The sequence below is a fragment of the Monopterus albus genome, unplaced genomic scaffold (genome assembly GCF_001952655.1).
Source record: "Monopterus albus unplaced genomic scaffold, M_albus_1.0 scaffold259.1, whole genome shotgun sequence".
NCBI classification, from domain to species: Eukaryota; Metazoa; Chordata; class Actinopteri; order Synbranchiformes; family Synbranchidae; genus Monopterus; species Monopterus albus.
Window position 1 is genome coordinate 640,785 of NW_018128139.1, and position 8,734 is coordinate 649,518.

At 40.6% G+C, this 8,734-nt stretch overlaps 1 long non-coding RNA gene across 1 annotated transcript; it reads right to left on the minus strand.

The window, feature by feature from the left end:
* Nucleotides 1-7,427: 7,427 nt before the first annotated feature.
* LOC109972511 (uncharacterized) lies at nt 7,428-8,679 on the minus strand. Its single transcript, XR_002276695.1, has 2 exons — nt 8,641-8,679; nt 7,428-8,015 (listed from the first exon to the last, which is right to left on the minus strand). It is a non-coding gene; the product is annotated as an uncharacterized LOC109972511 (long non-coding RNA).
* Nucleotides 8,680-8,734: the final 55 nt, after the last annotated feature.

Sequence of the window (8,734 nt, forward strand, 5' to 3'; positions counted from 1 at the left end):
ATGGGCACACTGGTGAACACGGGGCAGCGGTAACTAACAGATAGACGAAGGGAGAGATGACAAGCTGAGGACTTACGTACTTGAACATAAAACGACAAATGTTGTAGACTGAGTGCAGAGTAAGCGGGGCTGCTGAGTTGCAGAAATAGGAACCGGTAAAACAGGACGGGACACGGAGTTGAAACAACAGAAAGCTCAGGACATGAACAGACAATGCTATGAGTATGAACCAGCCCCGAATCAGCAGAAAACAAGGTGTATATGTACGTGACAGGACCGGGAGATAATGAGCAACAGGTGAATGGCATGGTGATTGATTGTGGTGGCAGAACAGCAGGGAACAGGACCCGGAGATAACAAGCAGCAGGTGAGTGAAATGACGACTGATTACGGTGACAGAGCAGGGAGGAGAGACAAGATAAACAGAAACACAAATCCATGAGGCAGACTGACGTGAAACTGTAACAGGCACAGAGGGCCTCTAAGCTAAACCCAAACATTGTGACCTGACACTGTCTAAATCGTAAACTTGAACTGGCTGTGGGTGACAGTGTCTCAGAAGTGGCAGGTGTGGACCACTTCTAAAGTTTCATAGACAAAACATATACCATCTTCACCTCAAAACCAGAAGGAGTTTGCTGAATGTGAGCAAGAGCTCCACCTGGAGCTAATAGGGTGCGTTCTGGATATATGGTGGGTGGCCAGCTCATTCCACGCTGTGGCTGTGGAACAACACTGAAGCACTGAGTGCACACTTCAATACTGGCAAATAATGTAAAGCAAAAATGTATGATGGCTTGCAAAGAAAACTGTGCAAGTCATACATAATACACCAATTACATACCAATAGGCATCAAGATGAATAACTTTAAATGTATGTGATGTGTGGTCTTGGCTTTCATTGACATGGCAATGCCAGTGATAAATAGTATAAACAGCCTTTAGCTATCCAAAACTAATGGGAAAAACTCAAGAAAAACAATATAAATGGCTGGAGCAGTTGTTCTGGGTGTTGCCGCCATGAATGGGTTTGCAATATATGTATAAATGAGACACAGTGGTGTTCTGGCCACAGAGGGTAAGAGTGTAATGTCACCACCCAGCCACTAGACAGCTTCTTTGTTTCCAAGTTTATCCTAGTGTTGTGTTTATGTTCTTAGAGCAAGAAAAATTGTTTGCCGTGTTAAGAGAATTCATGTCGCTAGAGACTGAGAAACTCGTGCTATCTTCAGCTGTATATCATTGAAAGATCATCGTCTGTAAGTACATAAGTTTATACTGCTTAACAATGTGCTTTATGTTTGATTGCAGTAACAGGGAAGTTAATTGCTGTAGAGCTAATCATATTTTGTTTTCTTATTTAGTAGTCTTACCACTCATACTGTACATATCAATTCCTGGCGCACTGTGCACCGAATGAGAAGGAATAATAAAACCATTTAGTGCAATACATGTGTGGATGGGTTATCTGTCTGCCTAGCAAAGGAATCTTCAGAACACTCCCAAGCAAAGGGAAGAACAAGTGGTCTTTACAAAGCATCAGTATTTGACAACTGATGAACAGACTGGATTATTTGAAACTTAAAATAATTTGAAGAACTCCTCTTATTTTGAAGATTTCCACTGATTTATATTTTATTACATTTTGGCCTAGTTGAAGTTTATAGTTTTTTTTTAAATAAAATGAATTAGCAATTGTTAAATTCTTCAGCCACATTCACACCAATAAGAGAATTTCCACCTTTCATCATCCTCTGTCATGATTTGCCATTATTTAAACAGGAAGGCCTAGCATGAAATTAATTATTGAAATACATCATACCATAATGTTTACATGCCAGAGTCAAGGGACAGCGAGATCAAAATGATATAAAAACACATTCTGTACAGATTAATTTGCAGGAAACCGCAACTTGAATCGGTTTATTTAAGTTACAGTATTTGACTGCTACACATTATGCTCAGATTGGTCAAAGTCGGTGTACTGTAGTGGTGATTCTGTTCAATTCCCTCTTAGAGCTGAGAACAATCAACAGACAGAGAAGGACATCTGTCACAGAGGCCCTGGGTTTGTCAGGTGTTTGGTATCCTATCTGTGGACAGCAGCAGTCATAAAGCGCCAGAAGAGGCCAGGGTCACTGTCAGAGCCAGACAGCCCATAAACCCTCAGTGCAGAAATGTTTTATGACACACATCATGAATGCACAACGCTAGAGATACGAGTGTAAAAATCGCAGTGAGTTTTTACTTTGAAGCTGTCTGTATCCTGCTGTAAATAACTCCAGTGAGCTCTCTCCCCATGCTATAAAAGGTCCATGTGATTATGGCCATTTTTATTTTATTTGCTGTGCAGCTTTCAAAGCTATAGAAGCAGAAAAGCTGAGCTACAGGAGTATACGCCAATAGAAAGGTTGAGCTGTGGTGGAAAAAAATGGCTTCAGTTCCAGAAAATACCGCACAATAAAACCTATAGTGACCCTTTGTTATGTAGCTGAACTGATGAGGTGACAGCAATGGATGAATCCTAATCAGGTTTTTCATTTCCACTGTGCTGGGTGTTTCTGGAGTGGCTTGAAATGTTAATACAAGATCATTATTTTTAATTGGCCGTATCATAAAATACCATCACACACCAAGTGAACAGCAGTGGTATTCTTTGACTCAGAAATAATATAAATAAATACTGGATTAAAAAAAAAATCTAAGACTGATGGATCCCAGCGTGTATTTTGATGTTTACAAGGGCTTTCCCAACTGAAATGTGAAATTGTATCCATAGGAGTGTGAAAACATTTTTTATGGTCTGGTTTTTGAACAGTTAAACAGGATCCAAATGGCAGCACATGGGTGCCCCATGTAAATACCCTACAGACATCACACTAGACAGCACTCAGAGAGCACACACCTCCACCAAGGCAGATCATTGTCCCCATAATACCAGCACACATAAAAGCAATATTCCCATGACAGTTTGACCCTCATAGCCATAACCATAAAAACCTACCACTAGCAGTTAGTTTGAAAGTCATTCCAGAAAATTTATATTTCATTAATGGCAGTATTCTTCAGGATCCAGCTCAATAATTTTTAAAGATACATAAAATCTGTCGACACCAAACTGAATCAGTAGAGTTTCAGCTAGAATTTGATCTTAGTTACACGTCTGTAGCATTATTTGTTGTCTCACAGTAGTAAGTTTTCTGTGAACCCTATAAATGTAGACATTCTGGATCAAAACATCCAGAATATTACTCCAGATCACTCACTGGTGTGCGGTAGATCGCATGTGGAGGTTGTCAGGCAATTTTTGTCCAAGCATTGTAGGCAGTGTGTATGGAGCAAAAGCAAAAATGCTGAAATTGCTGTGAGCAACAAACAAATGCCAGGAAAAACATTAGCAATAATCTACTGCTAGATACTGCACTACCAAGCCAAGACATTTTGTGTTACTAGAATCTCTACTCGATTAAAACTACTAGACTAAGTGGAAAGGACCATACTAGGCACTGCTGACCATGACAATCTATGCCGCAAGATGCCAAAAAGATCCAAAGAAGGGAAATAAGGGATCTGATGATGTCACCGGACAGAAAAAAAATCTGTGGAACCTTGCTTGTCTTCCTTGGCCTAAGTTACCTCCATCTTCCTGCAAGACAACATAGGAGGAGAGTGCAAAGACTCACATATTTTCACACACTTTTTTCCCCACAGGAGTGACAGTGCTGGGACAGTAGTACTGCTCTAGGAATAAAAGGACTTCACAATAAGCAACAATTATCATCACATTAAAAGATGTCAATTGTTCCTCCAGATAAGATTCTGGCAATGAGAACTGGACTACCTGAGAAACCAGATCCAAAGTTTTACAGATAGACCTAGGTGTGAAATTACAAAATAAACTCCCCTACCCCCTTTTTTGTCAGTTACCCCACGTCCCAAAGTGGTTAGATTTCATCACCGTTCCATTTGAGATACTGTTGATTTCTTCAGTAGTGGTTTTAGATCTAGAGTCTGACTGGTTGAGTTTAGATTCCTTCGAATAATTTTGTTCTATTGATAACTGATCATCTTGACCAGTAGAAAGCAAATATGTGTATTGTTAGTATATTTGATGTCAGTTGTAAATATTTGGAACAGCCATTTGCAGGTACATTATAAGGACAACAAGGTCCTGTTAAGGTTCCTAAAGGAGTTTGGGGTTATTTTATGTTGTAGATTTGGTAATAGGACTGTGAATTTGGGCTGGGTGATGTGGCCAAAAATATACTGATCGGTAGTCGATAGTTCTAAATACAGTACATAGCCTACAAGTAATTCCATTAATGATGGAGAAAAATTGAATGTTTGTTAAGACCACAGGGATACACAGTATACTGTGTACACATAGTACACAGTATTATGGTGAGGACCAATGAATGTAATAAAAATGTAAATATTCAAGTAAAGAAATAATGCCACAAAATTGCATTTAAATACGAAATTTGAGTACACATAATTATTTACGTTCCACCAGTGTTCAGCACCATCAGAGCTGTTGCCACATTTAGTTTCATCAAAAGACCAAGTATTTTTTCATTTGGAGAATTCCACAACATTTTAATGCTTTTCTTTGGGCTTGTTGAGTGGCTTTGCCACTTAAATGCCATAATATTCACAGCTTTACTGCAAGCATTGAACTTTATTTAACTTATTGAAGTAGATAAAATATAAGGCAGGTGATAGCCTGTAAAATAATAAAGTAATTTATTGTACTTATCTTGTAAATTACCTTTATGTATGGACAGGAATTTCAGTGTTTCATGACCCATAAATTCAACGTGAAAACAAACAGACTGGGTGTAGGCCTGTGTTACATCCTTGTCTTTTGAGGATTCATATTTTAATAAAAGGTTCACGCTTTTCCATGTTACCTACTACACCTCTGTAGCAAACAGATTCATAGTTCCACATTTAGCAATGGCAGAGCAACATTACCATTCTGCTCCAGTATGTTTGCCAGCTATGTATCTGTCAGCTGTTTAGTGCTGAGCATGTAGGGTGCAGCGTATTGTTGAGGTCACTGTCTCCTTGTCCTGAGTCTGCTTCTGGGTCTTCAAGTACACATGTGGCATTTGATACCCAATCAGTTGGTTGTTTTTTTTCCATCAAACTAGGAAACAATATTCTATTGAATTTTTTTTCAATCTTATTTTAACTTATTTTATTTTAAATAAATGCATGTCATCTTTTCACCAAAATTACAATGAAAATTATTTTTGGACTTTAGTTTTTTAATGCTTACCATTTTAGTAGATGTGTTCTTTAATATTCTATACTCACTAAAGAGACACGGACTTCTTTAGCCCTTTAGACATGTACTGGAACCCTGAAATTCTCTAGACATTACTCAGAGGAGCTGTATGGGAGAGCGCAAATGTCCAAGTCAGCTGACCCAGACTTTATGATGACTCTACTCTGCCAACTCGGGAGGTTATGCAGGGTGAAGTACGGGGTATACTGCTCGTTAGGTTTTGATAGTAGAAATGCAGCTTTTGTCCCTAGCTTATGCTGTTACTGTTATACTATTTACTTTTGTTACATACAGTTTGACTGGGGCCAATTACTGGCTAAGTGTCAACTGAGCTGTACCAGTGGAACCTAGAGTCTACATTGTGATGCACAAGTCCTGTATTTCACATAAATTCGATTTCAATTTTAAAATGTTTTGAATTACGATTAGAACTATGGGTTCTAGACCTGGCTGATTTGTCTAAATCCCTGTACATAAAAATGCAGTACAAAGTACAGTGTGAACATATTCTATGTTTTCTGCGGTTAAAGGTGGCATCACAGGATGACTGGGATTTTTTTTTATGTCTACTGTTTCTATGAACTTTTAGTATTTCTCTCCATTATTGAAATTCAACACTGAAATAAATGTGGAAAATGTAGACGAGAGTGCAAAAGGAGTGGCTTGTGAGTCAAAAAAAAAAAAGATTTAATGTATTTAGAAGCACAGCTTTCATCCTCTATATGAAAAGCTAATCAGTCAGGCTGATTGCAGTGAGTGGCCTTTTGTAACATCTTTAATCTGGTGAGTGTTTTAAGAAGTGCATAATTGAAATTCTGTTCAGGATGGCTGCAATTTTCAACTGCTGGATAATGAGCCATCAGTTGGCCTTAGCTGTCAGCATGAGGGACTGTTTTAAATGTGCCATGTGATGAACCTTTGATTGGTTCACCAATGACTGTTCTATATTGACAATACTAGCAAAGAACAGGGGACTCTATTTAGACATCACCCTTGTCCTCTGCTGGTCCCAATTAAGCAATCAGCCAGACTGAGGATCCATTAATGATGTCATTATCATGCTAATTGATGCACTATGCTCTGAAAGTACACCCAAAGCCCCAATGTGTGCATCAGAATTTTATCGGAGATCTGCTGAATGGTGGTGCTCTAGTTATCAAAGGTAGGCTGTTTGGCTTTTAACAATGTGGAGGCACACCTTCTCTGTGCATTTTTAGACTAATGTTTAAAGGCAGACAAACTGAACATACCGAATATCAAAATTAATGGCTAGGTTGTACTAGAAAAAACTGGTTGGCATGATGCATTGTCTGACAAAGTTAGAGGGCAAAAGTGTTTATCGTGGTTCTAAACAGCCATAGTGTAAGTGTGAAAAGGAAGCTGTCCTGTCCCTTCAGGATAAATGTTCTTTTTATCTAGCACCATCATCAGGTCAAAATCTTTTGTATTTATTATGTACCTGCAACACTAACGACATTACTGTTGTGCACACAAGTCCAAGAAACATCCTGAAGAGACGCATTTTAAGATGAGGAACCCTGAATAACCATATTTCCAGGCAGTGAGGAGTAGAGAGACTCTCACCCCCAACAATGTCTGCCCTGTCTTTGCCCAACGGCCAGGCCCTCTGAATGTAAATGTGCTCCTCTCACACAGCAAAATGTGGACAGAGGCATGGTTTACTTCAGCCAAGACTGCTTCATGCAGATGCCCCCTCTCACACCTTATCTCCCCATCCTCCTCATGCACACAAGATGAGATACCAGGCCCAGCCTCTGCATCTACAGAACCCCCAGCTCCCTTTCAATTCTGATTGCTGAATACACAGTCTGAACTCATGCCTCTGACTTTAGACAGTAAGTTTGAGTTAACTGAAACAAATCCAAGCCATTTGGTCTTATCCAATTCTCTCCTAGGGGAACTCAGACACCAGGACACCTAGAAAGAATCTATTTTCATTATTTAGTATCTTCATCTCCACACTATGCTGGAATGCAGACTTGAGACTCCGCTCTGCTCGTTACCACCATGAAATTGGCATAGTATTTCTCCCTCCTATCTCTCCCTGTGACAATGAAAATGTTAGATTTAAGAATGTGAAATTATGTTAATCAAAAGATCCAAATTCAGACAAATGTCTGATTAGTAAGGTTTAATATAAGTAACATGAAACAAAAAGAATCTGAAGAGCACTACTTGACAAACTGTAACACAAGACATCTAAAGAAAACTAACAACTAAACAGCACAGCCAGGGAACAATGCAATGATCTGGAAATATAGGTAACCAGGATAGTCAAAAAAGTCCACAGTTCAAAGAAATGCCCACTGAAGCAGGCAGAGAGTTGAAGCCACTCTAGGTGAGGTACTCAGGACCAGGCAGGGAACTCTGGAGGATGACCTGGGGACCAGGCAAAGAACAGAGGATGTTCATGGAGTCAGGCAGAAAACAGAGGGTGCTCAGGAGGATGGCCACAGAGCCAGGCAGGAAGCTGAGGCCAATAGGCTAACCAAAAGTGAAGGCAGGATCTGCTTGAAGTAGGGCAAACAGGTGGCTGGTGTCAGTGGCATAGCCTCTCAGGAGAACAGACAGGTGGCTGGCATCCGTAGTGAAACCGCTCTACAGCAGGCTAAACTGGAGAGGTCAGAACCACTTTGGGGGCTTTGGCTGAGGCAGTGGAGATTCAGCTCTGGGCAGCTGCTTGAGTACCTGCATCCATCATGACCTAGAGGAGCATAGAAATAGGAGTGGTGGTGTTACTGGTGACCCAGTGGAGCTGAGTGGAAGTACCACAGGTGTCCACTCAGGAAACAGAAAGAGCAGTGGTAGCCCCACCAGGACCCAGGCGCTGGAGTGGCAGAGTCACCTTCAACCAAGCCTTGGTGGGGATGTTTTGGTACACCGATGAATTGAGATTTCGGCAGGGACATTCTTGTTGGCACAACAGGGAACAGCTACTTCAGCGGGGATATGAGCACCTTCCATCCCCATAGCCCCCCACCCCTGAAGATCTCTGACCAAGAGTACTTGCTATTTGTCAGGTTTCGGCCCCGATGGTTTCCAGTCTCATGCTTTTATTTTGTTCTCAGTTCCTGTTTTGGTTTCACTCTGCTAGAAGTCCCTTTACTCTAATCAGCACTCATTGGTATCACCTGTTTTCACCCCTTCATTAGCAGCTTTCCTCCTTTCAGAAAGCTGCCAGATTGTTCTAGACTCCCATGCAGACTTTCCAGTGTTCTTGTTTGTTGTGATTCTTGTTGTGATCTCAGATTGTTTAGACCACCGATTCTGCCTTGCCCTCCTAGATTTGTTTGCATCTGTGTATCGACCCTCGGACTTCTCTCTCTTACCTCCCTCCTTTTGGATCCCTTGGCTGTGTATGTTTGACGTGGATTGTGTCAGGTTTGCCCGGCTGCACCTGCCTCTCTCACTTCTCTCCCTCTC